Source organism: Numida meleagris, chromosome 9, assembly GCF_002078875.1.
Source record: "Numida meleagris isolate 19003 breed g44 Domestic line chromosome 9, NumMel1.0, whole genome shotgun sequence".
NCBI classification, from domain to species: Eukaryota; Metazoa; Chordata; class Aves; order Galliformes; family Numididae; genus Numida; species Numida meleagris.
In genome coordinates, this window is record NC_034417.1 from 14,556,467 (window position 1) to 14,578,872 (window position 22,406).

A 22,406-nucleotide genomic window follows, 5' to 3' on the forward strand; every position below is an offset into this window, starting at 1 on the left:
ATAAGACATATATCTATATAAACAAAATCCTGCAGTCTGCATTGTGATGAACAACGGATGAGAATGACAGCAGGGAAAAAAATAAGCGTTCTCTTTCTCACATGTTGAAGGATATCTATAAAAACAAGGAAAGGTCTGGAGCTGGGATGAGCGTGTCAGCCTACTGAAGGTTTAATTTTTATCCTTATTTTATTAGGAGGGGGAAACAGAGGCACAGTGACTTGCCCAAATGAATCAGTCATTCCGCCTCAGCAGATGTGCTGGCATGAATCTGGCGTCTTTCAGAAATACCAAGCCTCATTTTGATTACAAAATACTCAATGAAGTGAATTATCGAGGAGTCTCAAAGGAGGCTTGTCCGAGAGCTGGTGGTTTGAGGCTGTTTTGAAGTAAGGAGAAATAGGTCATACACCATATTTCCATCAGACTGTGAGCAAGGGCCCTGAACAATCAAATTCAGCCCTGTTGCCCTTTGTGCCATGCATACATCTTTGTGCAGCTCCGGGACAGCGCTTGAGCCAACGAATACCGGAGTCAGCAGCTCCTTTTACACTGCAGGCACTTAAGAAAGCAGGAAGCAAGTGTGAAAGAGCAGAAAGCAATGTAAAACTTTTCAGTTTGCATAACTTGAAAATACACCGGAAGCGGCTTAGCCGAGGCGGCAGAGAAATCAATACAGGCTGTGAAATTAACTTCAGAAGCAGAGTGAGCGCTGGGTCGTGGCCCCATCATCGTCTGCTGCCTCATAAGCTGTGGAAGGAGAGGGGAATGCAGTGCCCAGTGTGCCACCACAGCAGCGCTCAAGAAGGCTCCCAGATCTCCTGAGATACGATCCAGAGCCCGAATGCATTTTATATCCTAGAAGATCACACAGGAGAGAATCTGTGCTGTTATCAATAAAATATGAGGCATATAGAGGATAGCCTACAGGATTTATCTTAGCAGCTTGCTCTGATTTTATTACAGATAAGGTTGCAGTTTTTTTATTTGGACAGTTTGAAAATCAGCTTGTTAAATAACATTTTTTTCTAAAGACGGGAGAGAGAGAATCTAAATTATTTTCATTGCAAACATTTTCTGAAAAATGCCTTGCAAAACATACCTCTGCAAAGCCAGCACAGGGCTCGGGATGCTCTGACAGTAGCCAAAGCAAGCAGCAAAACATGTGAAAACCTCCAGACTGCTCCCAGGGTTTTGTTCCATTGCCAAAAACTGAGACGTAGACTCACAGCATGAGGCAGCAAACTTCTCTGGCTTTATGTGCTTGCACATGAGGTGGATTTAATGCAAGAGACTCGTGCTCCCCCCGTTTCTCCCCTTCTATTCCTCCCTCAAGATCTTGGTTTAACAACTAAGAGAATAATATGGAAGTAATTCTGGATCTAGCGATGCCAAAAGCAGATGAAATGACTTTGCCAGTTGCTGCACATATTGATCAAGACATCTGTGCTTGTAAATCCTTTGGAAATACCAGCTTCAGTTTGTTTTATCAGGTTGTTTCCAGCCTGGGCTTGGGGCTGGAGCCTTTTTGTGATCCCCAGTATGTCTCTGACCCTCAGGGACACTTTGAGGGATGCTGTCATGGAGCAGCTACGGGAGGTCCCCTTCTCAAATCTTCTTTCCCAATTTACCTGAGGGCTGGAAATACCCAGAGGCTATGGAACATGGTTGAGGATGATCCTCAAGAAGCCTGTCCAGCGGGTATGTGTGTCTGCTAGCAAACACACATCCCTAAATCTGTATGGGTGGAGACTGAGCCTCTCAGAGAGAAATTTTGATCACCCATGTGTGATAATCTCATGTGCAAGAGTCAACATTTTTAAAGCCTGTGGGTTCAGTTTCAAAGTAATGGTGAATATGTTGCCCCTTTTTATTTTGCATCACTTAAAATAAGTTGGATGGCGCCTTAGAAGGTTGTCAGCTCTGATTAAATCAACCTTTAGGAATCATGAGGTAGAATCCTGGCACAAACCAGTGCTTGAAAGTCTTCATTTCAACTATCTTCTGCTCCAGTTTTGATTATACATTGAAGCAAACAGACAGCAACGCTCTGTCACCTGCTCTCCTTCACTTAAATGGGTCATAAGAGACTTTATTAGATGATTAAGGGATTCCTGAGGGCTTATTTGGAGAATGGCTTCTGTGGGTCTTGTACTTCTGCAGAAGTGAGAGCAAGTTATGGAAGCAGGAGATGGGGAGAGGTTGGAGCTGGCAAGGGCTGGGGACCTTGGGTGGGGAGAGGGGCACCTCAAGGTTACCACTGCTCATAACACTCTGTGGCCAGCCTAGGGCAAGGGAATCTGTTATCCCAGATTTCTCTTTGCCCAGTATTTGACCCAATTCCAGCCTTCAGCTGTTCAGCTTGTTGCACAGGGCCGTTCAGTCTGAGGGCACAGGCAGAGTTCAGTCGTCTTTGCTTTGGAGTTATATAAGAAAGTGCCGGGCCTCTTACCCATGCTATCTCCAGTCTCTCCCTCCTAACTTCACCCTTTTTCTGCTTCTGAACAAAGAGCTGCAGATACAGATCACAATCCAGTGCCAAGAGAAGCTGTCTTCCCAACATGTTCATGCATGTAGAATATTTCCCAGAAGCAAATGCATTTTTCTAATCTCTGGATTTTGCTTTGTGCGTTGAGATCAGATCTTGAGCAATAGAAATCCGCTGCCAGATTTCCCCTTTGCTGTATACAACTTCTGCATATCAAAGGTATGAAGGATGGGGTTCATCTGTATAAAACTGATTTGTTAAAAGCTCTGAAACCAGATTGCATTCACATGGCATTGCAGGTGAGCAGCACCGGTTAGCTGTAGGATGGCATCACTGAAGGGCATTTCTCATGCTTAATATCTGAACAGAGCCAGGAATGGGAAGAAATATGTTAAATAACCAATGATAAATTGGGGGTGTACTGATTTTCACCAGGTATAAAGCATCAAATGAATTCTTGGTTCTGTTTGATCAGCTTTGAACCTTACTGTTGAATATTCAGAATTTTCAGATATTCAGAACTTGGGATTTAAAAGATTTATTAAGGTTAGTGCTTGGAGCCATTCTGTCCCTCAACTGTTGAAACCACTCTCCTGATTTCATGTGGTATTTGTATTTCCACGGTGCCCAAAGGATACTGAAACTGCCAAACACAGTTGAATGATGCACAAAACTTTGAGCCATCAAATTGCAAAGACTTTTAAATTGCCAGTGTATTTCAGAAGCAAACTCCTTACTGTTCAATCTTCTTTCCAACTGTATGGCATAACACTGGATACTTCATCACATTCTCTGTTAGATTTTCTTTTTCTTAAAACAGAGGGCTTATCTTAGTGCTGTGCTACTGCTGCTGTAAAAATTCATAAATTAAATCAGTGGAGATAAACAGATGTCCGTATGCTGAGATACAAAGCAAAGAAAAAGCAAAAATAATTCAGCATCATGAATCTGAGCATTTTATTTGCTTGCTTTGCTGAGTAAGCTGCTCCAAGGGCTGGTTCTGACCACAGGATTTCAGTCCTGGAGCCTTGAAGCAAATAGCAAGTGGTGGAGTTAAGCTTCTTTAGAACTGCCATGAGTCAGACTGGCACAAATACAGGAAGCTGAATCATGCTCCTGAGCTTGTATTCATATTGTTAAAAGCAGATAAAAGGAATCTTTCAAAAAGGGATAAAGGAGAGATGTATGAGGAAGGTGCAGTGGTACTGATAACTTGAGATGTTTCTTAGATGTTTTTTGAGGTGCAAAGTATTAACGTTGGTCAGTGAGTGAACGGGATAGGCTGAGTTATTAGTTCTTGGGAGTTTACATTGATCTAGAAGAAAATCAAATGTAATGAAGCATTTGTACAGGCTGCCTAAGGCAGATCTTTGGGTCTGTATTTAATGTTGAGTTTGGTCAAAGAAATAGATCAACTGAATGTTTCTTAACAATGATCCCTCCCCCAGCGTTTGGCTCTGTATGTCTGTATAGATGTACTCACTCAATGCTACTTATTCATGGAATTGTCCTGTGAACAACCTGAAGCCTTCAACAGCAATCGGTTATTTATGAAGGTAATAAATGGACATAACTCTTTATTCATTGCAGGTATGTCTGTGTCTGGATGAGATGGAGTGCAATTTACAAATTTCGTCCACATGATGGATGTGGAAGAGAAACCATGGTAGATGGCATCCAACCAGAAGCAAGCTGCAGTTTTGTTGTGAATATCCAGGAAGTCTCTGTGGTGCAGATGTGACAGCAACAGCAAAACCTATTTCAAAGTCCCATGCCATGAAGAAGCTGTGAGTATCTGCAACCACACAAAAGAACTATTGGGGGGCTGGGGAGGGCAGAGTCTTGAAAATGACAAACATCTATCTGTCTTGGTGGAACGTGGTAATTATTTGTGGATCCCACTGCCTAAACCCCATCAAAGTAAGAGCGTAGTACTGTTATCTATTGTTATTCTGTTTTTTTTCCTTGATGTTTCCAGCATGTTGTCTTATAGTACCAAAACCCTGCAATTCTTAGAAAGTGTTGGTTTGGTTTGTTAAGCAGAGTCATGAATGCAAATATTCCTGGCTTCTGAGACAGAAAAATGTGTATGAGTGGATGAAGCACAATAGGATTATTATAATCCTCATTACCAGGGGAAACTAGCCTGAGCTTCACCTGCCTCCTCCTCAGGTCCTTACAGCCTGGTGGAATGGCTTTGTTGGGAACGGAGAGCATCAGGATCTGAGATGCCTAATTGCTGACACGCCTAAGAGCTGCTCTGCTTGGGGTGGGATCTTTTTGTAAGTGTTGGGGTTACCTTACTTTTTCACTTAATCTTATTGTGGGGAACAGATCAACCAATGGTTCCTTTAGGCTGGAAAAATAAGGAAGTTAGAAACAGAGAAGATATTCTGGAGTAACCTCTAAACATGGGTAGTGGTGACAAGATCTGAACTGTTTTTAAAACATAGATCAATAAATTAATGAGATACTAATGCCAAGGATCTTCAGCAATCTTAATTAGGGTTAATAGCTTTACAGGAGATTTTAAGCCTGATAAGCTTTGAAGACAGTTTCACTATATAGATCTTGGATCTGTGCTGTCTTCTAGTAGAGCAGCAGTGTAGCTACTGAATTGCACTTCTGGAAAAGAAGAATGGAGCCAACACAGTTTCAGGATATTTTCAGTAATACCTTATTCAGCGTTTATAGAACCCTACTGCTTTCCTTCCTCTTAAACACTTTAAGATTTTCTTCCATAAAGGGTTGTTTTGAAAGCTAAAAAGTATTCAGGAGGGAGAAGGTGGCGAAGCAGCCAAAGGTGTGTGATAAATTAATGTAATTACTCAGCTTTGTGCTTTATCTCAGAGAGATCCCATTTGTACGTGCTGTGAATGCACTGGTACGTGGTAATAATGGTAGTACAGAATCAATGCAAACAGAGATGGACACACAAACACCAGCTGAGATGTGTACTATTTCTAGATGTGCTGCGTTGTTACATATGGCTCCATGCTGGTAAAATGGGGCTTTCATGCTATTTTTGTACCAGACTTTCACAGGACATTTGTTCAACTTCCCACTCCCTCTCTGCTCCTCCTTTTCACCTCTGACTGCACTCCACATGTGCTTGGGTATTGCTGTGAACATCCAAAATCACACTAGCAGGCCAGGTACAGAAGGAAAGGGGCTGTTGTTTTCTTACACCTCCTTTTTTGTACAAACCTGCGACTACTACTCTGGTTGCTCCAACCAAGCTGAAGCTGAAGGACTCAGTTTGGCAACTTCCATCTGCTGAAATTTCTGCTGCTAAAATAATTAACCAGACTTCCTGTGTTGGCCATGTTTTTGGGCCCTCTCTATGGAGCAATCCTCAGTCACAGCAAATGTTTTTCCTTTAAAGCCCCATATGCCTTGGCCTGTTTAATCCATGCTTTTAATCCCAGTCTTATCCACTTTGATCCTCTGCTCCTCTATTCGAGCTGGAAGTAACAACTCTTCATTTCACTCTGGGCCAGTCACCCACATTCTTCAGGGACAATTACAGTGAGACATGCCATTCTCCTGAAGCACAGGTGTGGCAGTGGTTTCTGTTGCTCATCCATGCCTTTGCACAGATGTTTACCGTGCAAGGACCTCTCTGTGAAGGAGATGATTGTCAAAAAATCTGCAAACAAGACCCACGGTTGTCATCTTCAGTCTTCGCTGTTTCCTGTGATTCTCAGCACTTTAAGTAATGCATATAGCAGTTTCTTCACAAATTAGTTTGAGGTGCACGTTAATGGCCAAAAGCAAAGTCATAGGTTAAAACCAGCAAAGGTTAATGGTTACAATATGCAATAGCATAATGCGCTTATAGATAGGCTCCCTTGCAGTCATATTCAGATAGCAATTCTGTGACAGACCTGTAACGTCTGGGGAGCCTCACCTACCCACTGCAGATGCTGTTTCCTCCCACTTGTGTTTTTATACACTCTAATAAGGACACTGCAAATACTCAAACCATGGAAGAAAATATTGTTTTTTTCTTTGGATTTAAAATAAACATCATTCAGCCACAGCAGCTTTCAACTTTTGTTTCCTTTTGTTTTGTCTCTTGCTTAGAGCAATAAGAATAAAACACAAGCTGTCTCAGTTAGGCATTGACTCAATACCAAACAAAACACAGCAGTGACTTTCTGTCAGCAGTTAGTAGAAGCACAGAGGTGCCCTTGCACTAGGTGCAAAATGTTCACAGCTAAATGCATGTTGTCTATAGAGCAGCCTGACTAGGAGCACATACACTGGAAAGGACTTCACAGAGATGTTTATAATTCAGTTGGTGATAAAACGATGACTGCACTTCTGTATCAGATTCCCAAATCATGTCAGGTTCATTCAGCAGGGTAATTTGAAGACCATCTAGGCTTTGGTTGCACAGTTTACAGGAAGCAAATGCTGTACCATATTGATGCTGCTGTGTGGACCAGGCAGTATGGAAACGTCTAAAGTTTTGAAAATGCTGTACAACATCTCAGATACTCACATTTTTATTAAACGCCATCCTTCCTTATCCTGATGTCCTGGTTAGAATTTCGTGGTCAGAGATCGAGGTAGATTGAACTGCACTTTGCTGGAAGCATTACCACCTTAGATAAGAGAAACAATGTCTTGGTGTCGTATCGACTTCTTAGTGGCTTTTCAGACAAATGTTTCTGTAGAACATGTGGCTGACACAAACAGTTCTGCACAGCAGAAAACAAGAGGTGGGCATTTTTGGCCCATTTGATAGAGTGGATTTACTGGGGTGCAGAGGTAACACCTTCTGAGGCGGTCTGTTTCAGCATTCATTTATCTATTTACTGGAAGAAAGGATTAGACCATAGGATAACTACACTGTTCTGTAAATATTTGGTGAAGACAGGCAAGTCCTAAGCCAGAGTCTTTGACTTCGTTAGGAAACAGGGCAATGACTTTTCTCTGGAAGGGATTATGGTAAGTGCAGAGACTTGAGATTGGACTGGAAAGGTGTAAGCGAGATACGTTTTCTGTTTGCTCAATTCGCTGAAGGATGCAGCCTCATTTTAAGCTTAAGTTTTGAGAGTCTGTGATGAAACCATATGAGACCTGCAGTGTGAGGGGACTGGCCGCGTGTCTAAAGAGGTCCCATTCCGTCTGTCATTCCTTCCATACTCTGCATATTTGAGTAGGAGAACACAGTACGCGTTTCTACAGCTTAAGTTCAGCTCCTTTATTCAAAACTACCCTCAGATGGAGTGAGATTGTTTTTAACTGTTGTATACTGAACCCACTGGAAGTGTACTACAGTAGTGTAATTTGTTTCCTTTCATTCTTTGCAGACAAAGATTCCCTTGGTAAGCTATAACAAGTGCATAGGATACTTTCTGTAAAGTGCCTTTTCTTCCTTGCTTCTCTCTTTATATTGCCTTTGGTGATTTCAAACCTTCAGAGACAGCTGCAGTCTGCACTACTGAAGCAAGACTTTAATTGAGCACACTAGCATCCAAATATGATATCCTGTGCTGCTGACTGATTAATTTTTAACCACCCTGGCTATCTCATGAAAGGCAGGCATACTGGAGATAGGTATTTTTCATCTAGGTTTCTGCTTCTGTTTTTCCGGTGTGAACTCGTCTGTTCTGCTGTGATAAATAGGAAGGGGGTAAATGGACAACTTAAATCTAGACAGAGAATTTCATGCTGGTCAAAACAAGATTTTATTTTATTTTTCCCACAGCCCCAAGGATTGGAATTGGAGGGGGGGAGAAAGTGTTTCTATTAAAGAAGTCATTTTATCAAAAACTGGAAGAGGTTGAGTTCTGCTGCTCAGACTGCTTATAGCTATGGGATTTGTTTAATTTAGAGGAGGATCTTGACACTGAATCCTTTACAGAATATGGAGACATGGAGTCAGGCACTGTTTCAAATTCTCCCAACGCTGCTGTTCCAGTTTGCTGGTCTTACCCATCCAGCAAGTTCATTAACTCTGGCTTGTCTTGCTCTCCTGAAAGTTTTCTTGAGAATTGCTGAAAGGTTTCCTATTTGTTACACTGTGGAATGAAAATCAAGTGTCAAAATCATGATGCCTGGGGCTTAGGGGTCCTTTTTTCCCTTTAATGGAACGAGATTGCTGTTTTTAGCCTGCCTTCTTGTACTGAAATGACTCTCAATTCATATTGCCTTTACCAAGAGGAAGATCATTTAGTTTGGGCATCTGTTCCCTGGGACCTGCCACCTGCCTGGCAAAGAAATATCGTCAGGTAGAGCTCGCCTCATTTAAATGCCATTATTCCAAGGACTTGCTCAATCTTTGTATCCTGAAGTGGGAGAGAGACCACAGAGAGTGGAAAGATGGATGGCAGACTTGGATGAATGCCCCAGTTAGATTCTCTGTATTAGATTGTCGTGCTTTTCCTGGCCCAGACACTAACATCTAACACATTTTTAATACTATTGCCTGTTGAGATTCTATTAGAAAATGATTCAGAGTCTGGAAAGTTGGGAGGGGTTGGGGGAGGGGGGAAGGCAAGGAGAAATTAATTCCCTAGAAATAATACAGTCATTGTGTCTACACACAATCCAATATGTAACTTGGGTTTTTATAACCTCTCTGCCATCCTGTACGCTAGCTTTTTAAAATTGCAGTCACACTCATTATAAAGTAAATGCCTAATGCGACTCGTTCTCAAAACAGTTTGTAATTTAGATTCCTATTGGAAATAAAAGTAATGACCTGCAGTAGCTCATTAGTGGCCACGCAAAATGTTCATTATTTCTTTTCTCTTTGTCTTTCTCCTGGTTTTCTCCCATTTGCTAAAAGACAGGAGAGCTTAAAGATTTAGGCTACCTTCAGAGCTATCCATGTCTAATGGCCCATGAAAGTGCACGTATGATTCCTGAAGAAGGAAATCATCATTCCCCGGTGTTTTAAAGGGTTTAAGTGTGTTCATGCAGCAGTCCATGAGGAATCTAGGTATTCCAGATAATTTTAAGGAAACATTTTATATTTATGCCCAGGAGACTTTTAAAAATTGTTCTGAAATGTCGAATCAAATACTGAGCAGATCAAGAAGTCCCAGAAAAGAAGGATACGGATGCTTTGGAGTTTGAGCCCAGGTTGTTTCTGACGATACCCTGCTGCTACACCATCATGGCAAAGGTGTGTTTGGCTCCACTTTGCTTGGTGATGCAGAGGGAGAGGGCTCCTGACCCCTCTGTGCCCTATACCAGCTTCCCCTTACAGCTTCTGCGTAAGCACCAAACAGCTTTTGGTTACTGGTGTGCATCAGCGCAGCCCATCTCAATGGGCTTCTCTGCTGGATAAAGAAGATGCAGCATCTGCCGTGCAGATGATCCTTGGATTGCTGAGGGAAATGACGCAGAGGAGACAATGTGGGGCTGCAGCGAGGCTCTGCATTGCTTTGTGCCAGGACCAGGACTTCATGAGCACCCTAGTCTGGCGTTATCATTACTCAGCCTTAATTACATGCTGCCTGAAGCCCTCAGTCCTCCACCATCACTCCGATTGTCTCCTGTATGGTGGCTCATGCAGCAGCATTGGCTGTTAGTGTGGTTGTGCAGAATGTTCTCGTCACCAAAACCCCTGTAGCAAAAGGTACGTGGGACGAAACCTCCTGTATCCCGCATGGACCGGGCATGCTCTGCTGCAGTGTGTTCTCAGAGGAAGGGAGTGTGAAACAGTTTTATTCAGGCTTAGTTTCTCTCTATATTAGTGATTTTTCCTCATTAGCAATCAAGACTCATGATGAGTGCTGATGGGGCAGGACTTAATGCAAACATCTTTAGAATAGAAAATAAAGCATTGCTTGCCTGCAGTCTTTTATAAGTGCGTACCAGAAGTTTCACTGACTATTGTGTATGCAAAGGGATTATTTTGGCAACATATGTATGAATTGAAAGCTAGTAACATGCTTAAAAGCAGTACCTATTGTTGGAATTTGGGTTATTTTGTATGCACCCAGTAATTCTGTAGAAACTGATTTTTCCATCATAAGGTCAATTTACTTTTATGGAATTGCTTCGAGCAGGTTTCTACAAAACACAATGCTCCTCTGAGCCACCGGCACTGTGGCTGTGAACTGGGTTGCTGATGCTTATATTAGGTCATCTAAGAATCCTTCTCCTTCAGTGTGTATTCTGATGTGTCAGAGCTCAGCTTTGCTAGTTGGGTTCGTGTCAGGTGTGATGCTGATCTCTTTTTTCCACATTCCCCTTCAAAATGAGATTGTTCTCACTTTATTCATTATAAACTGACTACACAGTACCACCTGCTGATGGGCCAGCATCACAAACCTGGGTTTTATTATTGCTTTGTCAAAGGCTGAGTTGTCTGTGACAGCCCCGGTCCTTAGGAAGGGGCATGTGTTAGTGGCACGAATGCCCTCCTGTTTGTGCAGTGATCGAAACTCTCTCATCTGCTACCACTTAGCAGAAGGATAATGCTGTGTCAGAAGGAGACTTGGGATTTGGAAGTAAGAGTGAATAGTCTCCATTTTTCAAGGCCTAAAAGGGCAGGAAAAAAATAGAGCATAAGCCATCAGACCTAAGGCTATTCTCATTTACATCAGAATTTCTATGGGCCCTGTATACAGACAAAGACTGGTAATCATCTGAATCTACTTCTGTCCCCCATCCCAAGGCTCTGAAATGAAGTATTTGAGTACCGAGGTCATTACATTTCATTAGTCTTCATTAACATGAGAGCTGATCTTGGTCTGCTCTCTTATTTCAAACCTTTTACCACTTGAGGCACAAAACTCCTTGTCCTCCCCCAAATTCAGGAAGTATGTAAGAGTAATCTCAAGAAGCAGTTTTGCGCTTTTACTGTGAGAGCCATTCAGTGAAACATCAACCATAATTTTTCAGTTGATTCTGAACCCATCACTCACCCAGGAAAGTTCCAATAACTTCTGGCCTAATAAAGGTTCTCAGGGTCTGTCCCTTCCTAGGGATCTAAATCAGTGGAACCACAGCCAGATAACTGTCAAAGAATGAACGCAGAGCCAAGAAAAAAGAGAAGACAGAGCCAGAACTTGGTATTTTGCAAATCTAGATTCTCAGCTCCTTCGATTATCTGTTGTACAATTAAGAACAGTTAGCCCTATGTTCAGTAAAACGTGATTGTTTTCAGGAACTTCCTTTTCCCCCAGTTTGCATGATTTTCTCTCTCTATTTTTTTTTTACAATCATTTTTTTTCTTTTAAGATGTGAAATCCTCCACTGCCTGGGCTTTGGTTTAGGAAGGCCTGCTTTTTTCTTTTCATGTCATCAGGACAGAGTTCCATTTGTTCAACATCTGCACAGGACAACATCTGGAGCCTCAGGAAATTCAGCTGCTCTGTGTATGACGCTTAAATGAAATTACTTTTTCATGCACTTCAGAGGAGTATCAAGAGCATCTCTCTGACCAAACAGGGCCTTTTGTTCTCCTCCAGCAAGTGTTTCTCATTAAAAATGTCATCTCCCTAACAAATTGCTTCATTGCCTCTGCAGCTGGGGTTATTGTTTTCATGGTTTTGTACTTGTGTGATTCTCTAAGGGAGCAGAAAGCAAGGGGAAGTTGGGCTTGATATCTTCTCCATTTGCCCTGCGAGTGCCATGCTTTCATTGGTCACCTTCTGCAGAGTACATGCAGTCCTTCATAGCAGCAAGCAACCTTGCAATAAACCTCACCTAGAAGCATCCAACTGAAGGAGCTCTATAATTTCAGTGAAGAACTGCTTAGAAAATGTCAAAAGTTCAGAAAATGTTCTGCAGGCAGGATACCATTTAAACCCTAAACATAGAAACTTTTTTTTTTTTCTGACCGCTTACTTTCCAACCCAGACCGTCTCCTTTGTCCATTTGAAAAACATGGCTTTTTATTCCAGCTGAGATATTTTTTCAGCCAAAATCTGAAACTCACAGAATAATTGAGGTTGGTAGAGGCTTGTGGAGGTCACCTAGACCAGCCCTCACCCAAAGCTTAGTCAGCTTTGAAGTGTAATATCGATGGCTCATTATAAATGATCTAGAGGCTACATCTCGTTTGCATAAGCGTTTGCTGTATGGTAACGCACCATCTGCTTCACCTGATATCTCTGATTTGTAGGTGACTACAAATTGCTCCGTAGTAATTTCATCAACCACATGAACTTGCTGGGTAATCATTTTGTACAGGCTTCTTGCCCGTTTCCACAGTTCTAGTGCTAGTCTCACAGCATTTGCAGCTCTTCACAAAGCACTGATTCTTGGAGTTATGTATTTTCCTGAGAATGCAAGTTTTTGGTTTTTCAAATGGCAGGAGCTACAGAGAAGCAATGAGAAAAAAGGCATCATAAACCTGAATGTAAATAGCTCCCCCTCAGATTTAGAATGCTCCACAAATCTCAGTATTATTTAGGCATTCTGATGGTGCTTGGTGCTTTAGCTTGTCACTCCAATTCCTCCCTTGTTTGTAGATGAGTGACAAGTCATAGAATCATAGAATCATTAAGGTTAGAAAAGGCCACTAAGATCATCTCGTCCAACCATCAAACAGTTGCAAGATTTTCCACTTCTGCTGAGTGATTCCTTAACGGAGCAGCTTCTAGGTTTATTCCTCTACTTCATCGGGGACACAAGCAGCCATTTAGCTCACAAACCACAACAGTTACCTTTGGCACTGCTGATTTTGCCGTGTCACCTCTCCTCCTCCCATTCCAGTTCCACCCAATGGAAAACGTTTCCCTGTGTTAAATATAGCACCAGGCAGCTGTCTGTGTGGCAGATATAGCAGAAACGTTGGGCACCACACTGTGGAAAATAAGTACGTAGCAGTTGTAAATACATATATACATATGTACATATCTATGTGAAATGGTGCTAGAGCCCACAGCCTGTAATTTGTGGGTGACCTTTAACTACATGAGGATAAATGGTTACAAATGAGGACCTCTGGTCTTGGCTGTTGTAACCTATTTTCTTACTCCTGTTGGTAAATCAAAAAACATGTATATCCGTGGGGTTTTTAGCGTAACATTTGGCTTAGATTTAAGCTGGGATAACTGAACAAAGTGGAAAACTAAACAAATAAATAAGATTATCCTGCCATGTTTTGTTTCGTGGAATCAAGTTCTGAAATAAGCAAAGCCAGTGAGAGACTTTAAGGTCTGTAAGAGACAGATGTGGTATTCCCATAATGAATTCTACCCTCTGAATTAGGTCTTTGTGCTATTAGGAGCTTTTTCTTCAGTTTATTTTGCTACAAGATCATGTTTTCGCTGGAACCAGACAGCGTGTAGAACTTTTGATTTTCAGAGGCCCTTGAGTGATGAAGCTGGCAATGGGAAGGCCACTTCTCGCAGCACTGGCTATGACCAGAAGGTGAGCGCCAAGCTTCAGGATGTGCAAGGACATTTGGGTTTGATATGCACAAGTGAAGGCTATTTGTTATGGGGATGTGCACAGCAGTTCAGAAATAGGACAAATAATGGGTAGATCATCTTAATGGGTAGATCATTAAGCACCTGCCCAGTGATAGTGATTCCTTGAGAACAAAACGCAGGGAAAACTGGAAGATGTAGCACCCAAAACCTATAAATCCCCATAGCCTTTGTCTTCCATTCTCTAATTAAATGTGCAGATGAAAGTTTTGTCCATATTATTTGTTCATCACCATACAGAGGAGTATTTGTTCTTCACCATACAGGGCCTTCCTGACCTAAGGAGCCATTGGCCCTCTGGGCTCTTCATTTTTCCAGCTTAATTTCAGTGGGTTAATTTCCTTGGCAGTCTCACATTGCTGCTGAGCTGTGGCCCATCTGTCTTTTGCTTTGAAGCTGGGATGTTCTTGTCACAGCAGAGAATAAATGTTAGGCTTTATGAATTCATCAACTTATTGCCCATTTGTTTCAAGTTTTTCCTCAGCAAAGGTAGCAAAATGAAAAATCCTAACCGAAGCAAAAGCAAAAACCCTGCTAGCCCAGCTGTATGTGGATGTCCTTTCTTTCATCTCTCTTCTATCCCTTCTTCATCTCCAGAAAAACTCACGTAAAATCTCTGCTTCATCATCTGAGCTATACCGTACACACTCGATCTCAAGGTCAGTAATTTATTTCCTGTTTCTTCAGAGTACTTGCCCTAGTCAATCCCTGCCACATTTTATCTCCCTATTACCAGTCTGACTCTTAAGGCTTTGTGGTTTGCTTCTGTTAAGTTTTTGCAAGGTTTGCACAGGTATCCTGATCCTATGTGTATGCAGTGAACAGATTTCATAGACTTCTTAATTTCTCTTCTTTCTTGATTGGACTTTTCTGCTGTCACTTTTGCAAAGCAAGTTCTTCTTCAGTGAGCTAATGCACCTGGGAGAGGACTCAAGGTATCAGCTCAGCTTCCCTATAAAGAGAGCAAGGATGAAGGAGGAAGAATGGAAATCATTCCATGTCCCGTGGTCTGACATCTTAGATTTTAGTGCCTGCAAGACTGGAAACCTTGTTTGGTTATGGGAAAGTGTGTTCCTGAGAAGTCACTCATAGAATTAGAGAGTGATTTGGGTTGGAAGGGGCCTTAAAGATCATGGAGCTCCAACCTCACTGCCATGGGCTGGTTGCCCCCCACCAGATCAGGCTGCCCAGGGCCCCATCCAACCTGGCCTTGAGCACCTCCAGGGATGGGGCACCCACAGCTTCTCTGGGCAGCCTGTGCCAGTGACTTCACAGGGGAAAGCACCGCTAGGACCATGGAATGGATATGTAGGGAGATAGACAGGATTGCTACTGAAGGCAGAATTTTAGTGTGGGTGCAGCTGTACAGGCAATCGAAAGCAGTGCCAAGAGAACCAGTAAAGCCATGGGGAAAATAATAGCTAAAGCAGTGATGATTTTGAAGATGTCTAAAAGATGTGCATTGTGTGAATCGGGAAGGAGAGGAGAGTTATGAACATGATATCTAAAGTTTTTAGTTTTGGGAGAAACAAGCCTAAGGGGCCAGTGTCTTGGGCTGTTTTTGGGCCCCGAAAGGGGATGTACTGGAAAAAACCTGGAGCACAGCACTGAGATCAGCAGCCGCCAGCCAAGGGCCTATGAGAAGGCCCTGTGATACACTCCAGATCCCGTCTGTTAGTGCTGCCTGGAGTGCAGGTTACTGTTCTGCCTTCTGCGAATCCTCATGCGCCGCACTAAACCCAAGGGCTCTTTACGCAGCTATGATACAGAAATCAATCTTCACAAAGAGTCCCTTGTCTGCACACTCCCCAGTCTCACTTCATCTCCCATGAAGGTTTAAGGAACTCTGCAGACTCCTGAAATGTTTCCCATTGGTATTTTCTTGTAGTGAATTTCCTGATGGTTTATCCTTCTTGTTATCGCAGTGATATAATGTCTTAGTGTTCCTCACACACACACACACACAAAAGCAAGGTTAGGATGTCTCTGGTTCTTGTCTTCTTTATGGCTAAGGAGATCTCTCTCCTTCAGATGTGGGGACATGGTGAAGCTGTGAATGTCATCCTGCCCATGATGGAAAAGGGGAAGGGTTTTCACTGTTTCCCAAAGGTGCTCTAACTGGATTTGTCTCATTTCCGCTGCAGGTTTCTTCCACAGCTGGATCTCCTCAGCTGGGAGACTTTGTCTTGTGCTTTCACGCTTTGTTTTGGGCTTTGCAGTCTGCACTGTTGCAAGGAGCAGCATCCAGTGTGCAGACGGAGAGCAGATTTGCAATGAGCACTGCGCTTATTACAGCAAAAATTAGCTCTGAGGAGCTTAGCTAGAGAGTGAGGCAAACCTAGAGCAGGTGGGGGTTGAGGCTGGTTGATGAGGGTCACGGTGCACACCGAGGGAGCCCTTGGCTTCATGTCGTATTTGTCTTGAGATGCTGTGTCTGGATCACAGGCACTGCACACAGCCCCGTTACAGACATGGCTGGGGATTACAGGTGCCTTTCCTCAGTTATTGAAGTCGTGTCATTTCTGTTCTTTTGTTTTTAATATACCTTTCTCATGCAAGATTCATTATTCTGGCTTTCATACCTAAATCCTGGTCCCTGAAGAGGTGGGAAATCTCATTTCCAGGAATTTGTGGCTGTCTCAGTAAATTCTTAAGAGCTCACTGAGATTAAGGATGACTGCATGCCCCACCTCTACCCTTTCATTCCTTGTCAGTACACCTACCACTCAAACAGACTAGGTGCTCCCACAGAGCCATCAGGCCAAAAATGGGGCTCAGCCATTCAGCTGCAGCCTCATGAGATCAGCTGTGGATGCAAAGTTCATCCTTCCCCTTGGGGGCTTCAGCACTCTGCCCTGCTGTCCGAAGCCAGTGATTTATATCTGCTTTATAACTGGTTTCACAGAGTTGCTTATTAAAAACAGCCTCCCTTACGCTCCGTTTCCCCTGCTGCTGTCCGTTTGACGCAGAGGGTGACTGCAGCTTCCCTGCTCCCCAAACCCTGGCTCCAGAAGTCCCTCCCTGCTGTCCCTTCCCTGTCCCCATGCTGCCCAGCCCCACCTCGGAGCTGGTTCCTCGGCTTTGGCAGCACACCTTGTTCCACGAGGTGTTTCGCTTGCTGATGGGCGAGCGAATTGAGTCAGAGTTTGGTTTGGATAAGCTCCCATAAATTGTAACGCTTGACTGTAGGTTATCCAAACTATACGATCCTCTTGAGACTCTAAATTGGCCTGGAAGATCCGGGCTTCTTTCTGAGATTTTGGCACTTCCTGATCCAAATAGCATGGCAATGGGCTCTTGCATTAGAGGTCAGCATTTCTGCTTCTTGTTTCAGCTGGATCCTGCAAAACGTGTGAGCAAGCAAATGGGCTGATTAGACCCAGTTACTCAGCCCGGAGGGAACGTAAGCGGGCTGGGACATGCGTAGCCACTATTTGTAGACTGATATTGGATAAAGGACTGGAGAGGATGTCTTTTGGCACACAAATAGCTTTGGCATCTCAGTACACTCGTCCAGGGGTAAGCCTAGGTGGAGGAGTGATGCTGCACCACACAAAGATGGCCTGTGGAACTTTGTTCAAAACCAAAAAAATTCCCAACCCCAAACACAATGTAGATGGAGCTGCGAATGCCAGGTTAAACCGTATTCTTACTTGCAAGCCAACCCATCCTAAAACCTTGTGTGTACAAACAGCCATAGTATCACAGCTAACGCAACATCCTGTCTGCAGCCCAAGTGAGCAGGGGACACAGGGACAAAAGCCGACAGAGCAGCTGAGCTGGCCCTTGGCAGAACCTCCCAGGCCCCAGCATGCAGTGCTGCAGTGACTTTCAAGCCAAATTTTGTGCCCAGTTCTTTGTGTTCAGTAGCCACTGATGAACTGATCTTCTCAGTTATCTGTTTCTTCTCCAGACACATTAACACTGGCAATTCGTAATTACTACGACGGGAAGATTGGTAGAGAGAGAGAGAGAAGCTGAATCTTTAGAAATGATCTTTAAACCTAATAACAAATATATACGTGGCCAAAACTTTAGGTTGGTTCTTCTGTAGTAGAAACCACTCATTCCTATAACTGCAGAACTGCAGTTGTGGATGGATTGCTGCAGGGTTTGGGAATGGGATGGAGCGTATACCTGCGCTGCCAAGTCTCTAAGACAAAGAGAGCAGGCTCTGAACTGGTGATGTCATTTATTTTCACCCACCTTTGAAGGCCTTTTTCTTATCTCAGCCCAAAAGCACTGCATAAACACAGTCATTTTGCCAAAAATGGATATTAAATGGGAAGGGAGAAAAAAAAAAACCCTACAAAATTCTCTTTACGTTATAGCACATTTCTTGAGAGCAATTTGCAGCGTTCTGGTGTTTTTGCTTTAAATGCTGCAAGCCTCCCTCTTTCCAGCTCCAGTCTGGTGTGCAGCCCTTCCTGCCCACATGGTATTACGCTTCTCATGGACGTCACGAAGCGATTGCTAAATCACAGCTGTCCTGCCAAACAACTGGCTCTTCCGCGCGCCAGTTCTCTTCAGCCTCCGAAAAGCCGTACGACTTCTGCTGGGCCCCATTCAAACTTCAGTGATGTTCTCAGTTAAAAACACCAAATGAAATGCAGGTCGCTAACAAAGCAGTTAGGTTTTGATTAACTCCGTGAAAGGGTTAATAGGATTCTTCTTCTTTTTTTTACTGATTCTTATTTTTTTTGTTTTGCAATCTTTAGGGGGAAAATAAAAAGACAGAGAGACCTGAGTGGACACAACTAGAACAAAGCCCTGTTTATGATTAGCGTGGCTGAAAATATCCATGTTAGGCCAGGTGCAGATGGCTAATTCCCCCAGACTACAAGCCAATTTAAACCATAATTCCTGAGATAGACCAGTTTTCCCAACATTAATGGGAACCAGCTGCCTCCTATTAATAATATGGATGATTACAAGGAAAAAAAAAAAGTGGAGGAGGGAGTAGTGAAGTTAGAGAAGATATTATTTTCCAGACTTTTGGCTGTGTCCTGCTGAGGACAATATGGAAAGCTATGGAATATGAGTCTTGCAAAACCTGTCAAGTTAAATACGCACAGTGTGTTTGCTCAGGAGGAGGATTGCCTTATCTGCGTACTTCTGTGTTTCGGTGACAAGGTTATTTAAGGGGTAGCAAATATTTAGTTATTTGCTGGCTCTTTGCTTGTGCCTTCCCTCTGCTGGGGTTGGATGGTTTTGATTAGCCTCTTAGGAGGGAGCCCGCTGCCTTTTGTCCACTGAGCCCGGCCATTCCCACTGCAGCCTGATCTCATGTGAGATTGTGGAGTACATCAAAGCAGAAGGACAACAAATGAACTCAATTGTTCTCCTGAGAGCCCGGCTGGCCGCTTCAAAAAATTAGTTCGGCCTTCCGCTGTCGGTGTGAGATGAAATGTGACGATGTGGAAACTTACGGCATGTAACATCCATGTGTGTCTCAGGAATGCTTTTTTTAATTATTATTTTATTTTAAAGAATGAATTCCACAACTTTTTTTTTTTTTTTGCTTCTTTGGAAGGAGAAAGGCAAAGGTCCCTGGTATCAGTCATTTTGGCTACACTCCTCATTCCTTTAGTAGACTTGATTCCTAACACATGGAATCACTGAGTTTCTTTGAGATCAGTAAATAAAGGAGTTGAGCTACAAACAAACCTCTTTCTCACCCCTGCAGGAGGTGGGTAGGACCAAGTGTCCTTGTCCTGGCTGTTGTGTTAGGATTTTGTGGGATTCTTTGTGGCCTTCAGCCAGCTGCATTTCCTCTTGATCCCTTCCTTGCTGGTGTGGGGAGGTGTGGGGTGAAATGCAGCACTTGGCATCATCGCTCCTGCTGGGAGGTTTGAAGGAGGCATTTCTGTGCACCCGAAGAGATGCATAGATCACAGATTATTAGAGGAAAAAGAAAATTCTTTGATCTTTTAGTTAAGTCACGTAAGCAAGACCACTGCAGAAACGTATCCCAGCAGCAACTCTTCATTCACACACCCCAGTAGCCTGCTCTTTACATGCACCACCAGAGCATCTCTCGGAGATAACTACTGTAAAGAGGGAAACCTCCACTGCCTGCATCCAAATTTCAGAGCAGCACTTTAAGCAGAGATAGCAGAAGTAAGTGGGAAGATATTATTGATTTTATGTATGTAAACAGAGCATAGTTGAGTTGATGGTGCCTCTTTAAATAGCTGAAAAAATCAGCCTCAGCTGACAGTAGCTCCTGAGATAAGGAGGCTGCTTGTGGAGGAACATGAGTAATTAGAGAGTGGGGAGTCTTGCCACATGGAATTGACCCTTAGGGGCTCGGAGAAAGCAGGATTTGTGGCTGCTCTGAAATGCCAGTGGTCTGGTCCAGCATTCCTCTTGTCAATACGAACCTTGTGTTTTTATTGGAAACATGTGTCAAAACAAAACAGCATTTGAAGCTGCTGTTGAGAAAAGGTGGGCAAGTCCAGAGACACCCAACCGATTTTTCTGCTTGTTGCCAAACATACCATGCCAGTGCTGCCTATCATGCTCAAATGGAGGGAAAGATGGTAAGCACCTTCATAGTAAATAGATCATTGCTATGTGGGTATGTACAGATAGAAAAATATCTTACACTGCTGATTCAGCTGTCATTCCTTCCTTAATGATGCAGTTCTGTAAGTTAGAGAGGCTACGGCATTCTGCTCTACTTTGGTGATGACCAAGTTGAGAGTTTATATGAGAGTTATCCCCTGGAGAAAAGGCATTGCAGCAAACCAGTCCTGAGCTTTCCTGGATGGGCAGTGGAGCATTCAGTGACCTGCCAGTCAGAGGTAATAATTTACTCCCTACGGGCTGCCACAGGAATCTGAAAATGTGAGTTATGAACCTTGGAATGGTTACCTGCATCATAGAAAAGGCAAAATAAAGAGGTGAGAGTCCTAGTATCTGGTATTTAAGAAAATATGCCTTTGGGTTGGTTTGTTTTATTTTTCCTGATTTAAAGTTATTTTGTTGGGTTGCACTTAAACCTCTGCTTCTTTCTTTGCTCTCCTCCCTTTTCCACCTCCTAGGATGGTCCTATTTCATGGGTGAATGAGATGGTTTGGGGAGATGAAGAACTCAATTTGTAATGTACTTTAGGGACTTTCAGAATGAAAAGCAGGGACTGATATGGAGTGTTTAGTTATTAGTGTCTTGGTATTTCTTTCCCTCAGTCTACCTGCCTTGCTGCGTTACCAGATCTTTGCAGTCCAGATTTGAGGCAATAACAGCGAAAGCTGGACCACGTGAGCCCTATCCAGGCCCAGCATTATGTCAGTTCTGGCCTGTATCTCAGCCTAATTGAAAAGACAAGTGGATGTCTCTGGCGAAGGGAAACATGGCTGTCACAGGCATTGCTAAGTTCATTGTAACACAGAAGAATGTGCTCTGGCATCTTTGTTTGGTTTCCATTTTAAACATAAGGTTAAAGACATATTTTCTTCTGTTGTAGGTTTTAAGTGTGATTTACAAACCCGAAATAGTACTCTCTAGGACCCCAAGGTCTGGCCCTTGTGATGACAGAAAGTTTCTTGCCTTAATACCATCACTGTGGCTATTTGTGCATGCCTGCTTACCTACCCCCATGTGCAGTCATCTCTGTTTCTCACCACGCTTGTGATCTCTTCTTCTGTGTTTCCTCTTGTGCTAGAATAGCTTAGGAAATCAGAAGTATTTCCGTCCCTGTTCTTAAGGATTAAAGCGGGGTTTTAGATTGGAGATCCATGGATGCGTGTTGAGAGGATTTTCCTCTCAAGCAAAAGTAGCTTTGAGATGTTCCATTTGGAGGGCCATAATGTCCCAAAATTTTTGGGAAGAAAACCAACCTATTTTTGTCTTCTGAGATCTTTTTCAATCGCCTTTTATTTCAGATATATTTCTTTCGGTGAGTATCCATTTCCAGCTTAGAAACTGGAAACAGAGGTTATGTACATAGTCAATAACCTTTTTGTTAGCTTGGATCAGCATGTGATGACTGTTATGGCACACTTCAATATATAATTTATGGGAAAGTTTTGCCCTCAGTAATAGTTTTACCAAAAAGAAATTTCATTATTCATTAACTTCACAAGCTTAATTGATTCTGTTATTCTTCAAGAGAGGTGTCAAAAATAGATGCACGTTCTAGAAATCTGAATTTGCTTGTGGTCTTTAACCAAGCCCTTTGGTTTTGTTTGTCTGATACGTTTTTTGGATAATAGGAAAAATTTCTTCTCAGAAAGAGGTGAGGCATTGGCACAGGCTGCCCGGGGAGGTGGTGGAGTCATCCTTCCTGGGGGTGCTCAAGAACCCTGGCGATGTGACACTGAGACATGGTGGTGGTGGGCTGATGATTGGACTGGTTGATCTTAGTGGTCTTTTTGAACTGTAAAGATTCTATAATGCTGTGATTTTAGTGCTGACAGAACAAATGGGTTACATTCTGGAGATCTTAAAACTAAAGAGAAAAGGATCTGATAGCAGACAGAGCTGTGGATGGCTCCTTTGGAAGGCCTCAT

At 43.0% G+C, this 22,406-nt stretch overlaps 1 long non-coding RNA gene across 2 annotated transcripts in view; it reads left to right on the top strand.

Annotated features, from left to right (window-relative positions):
- The window catches only part of LOC110403913, a 111,973-nt gene that overhangs the window by 74,506 nt on the left and 15,061 nt on the right, over positions 1–22,406 (top strand). The window contains exon 3 of one of the 2 annotated variants that reach the window (XR_002441901.1): positions 4,079–4,275. This is a non-coding gene — a long non-coding RNA (uncharacterized LOC110403913). Of the gene's footprint in view, positions 1–4,078; positions 6,542–22,406 lie in introns of those variants that run through there. The other variant, XR_002441902.1, reaches the window with a different exon arrangement.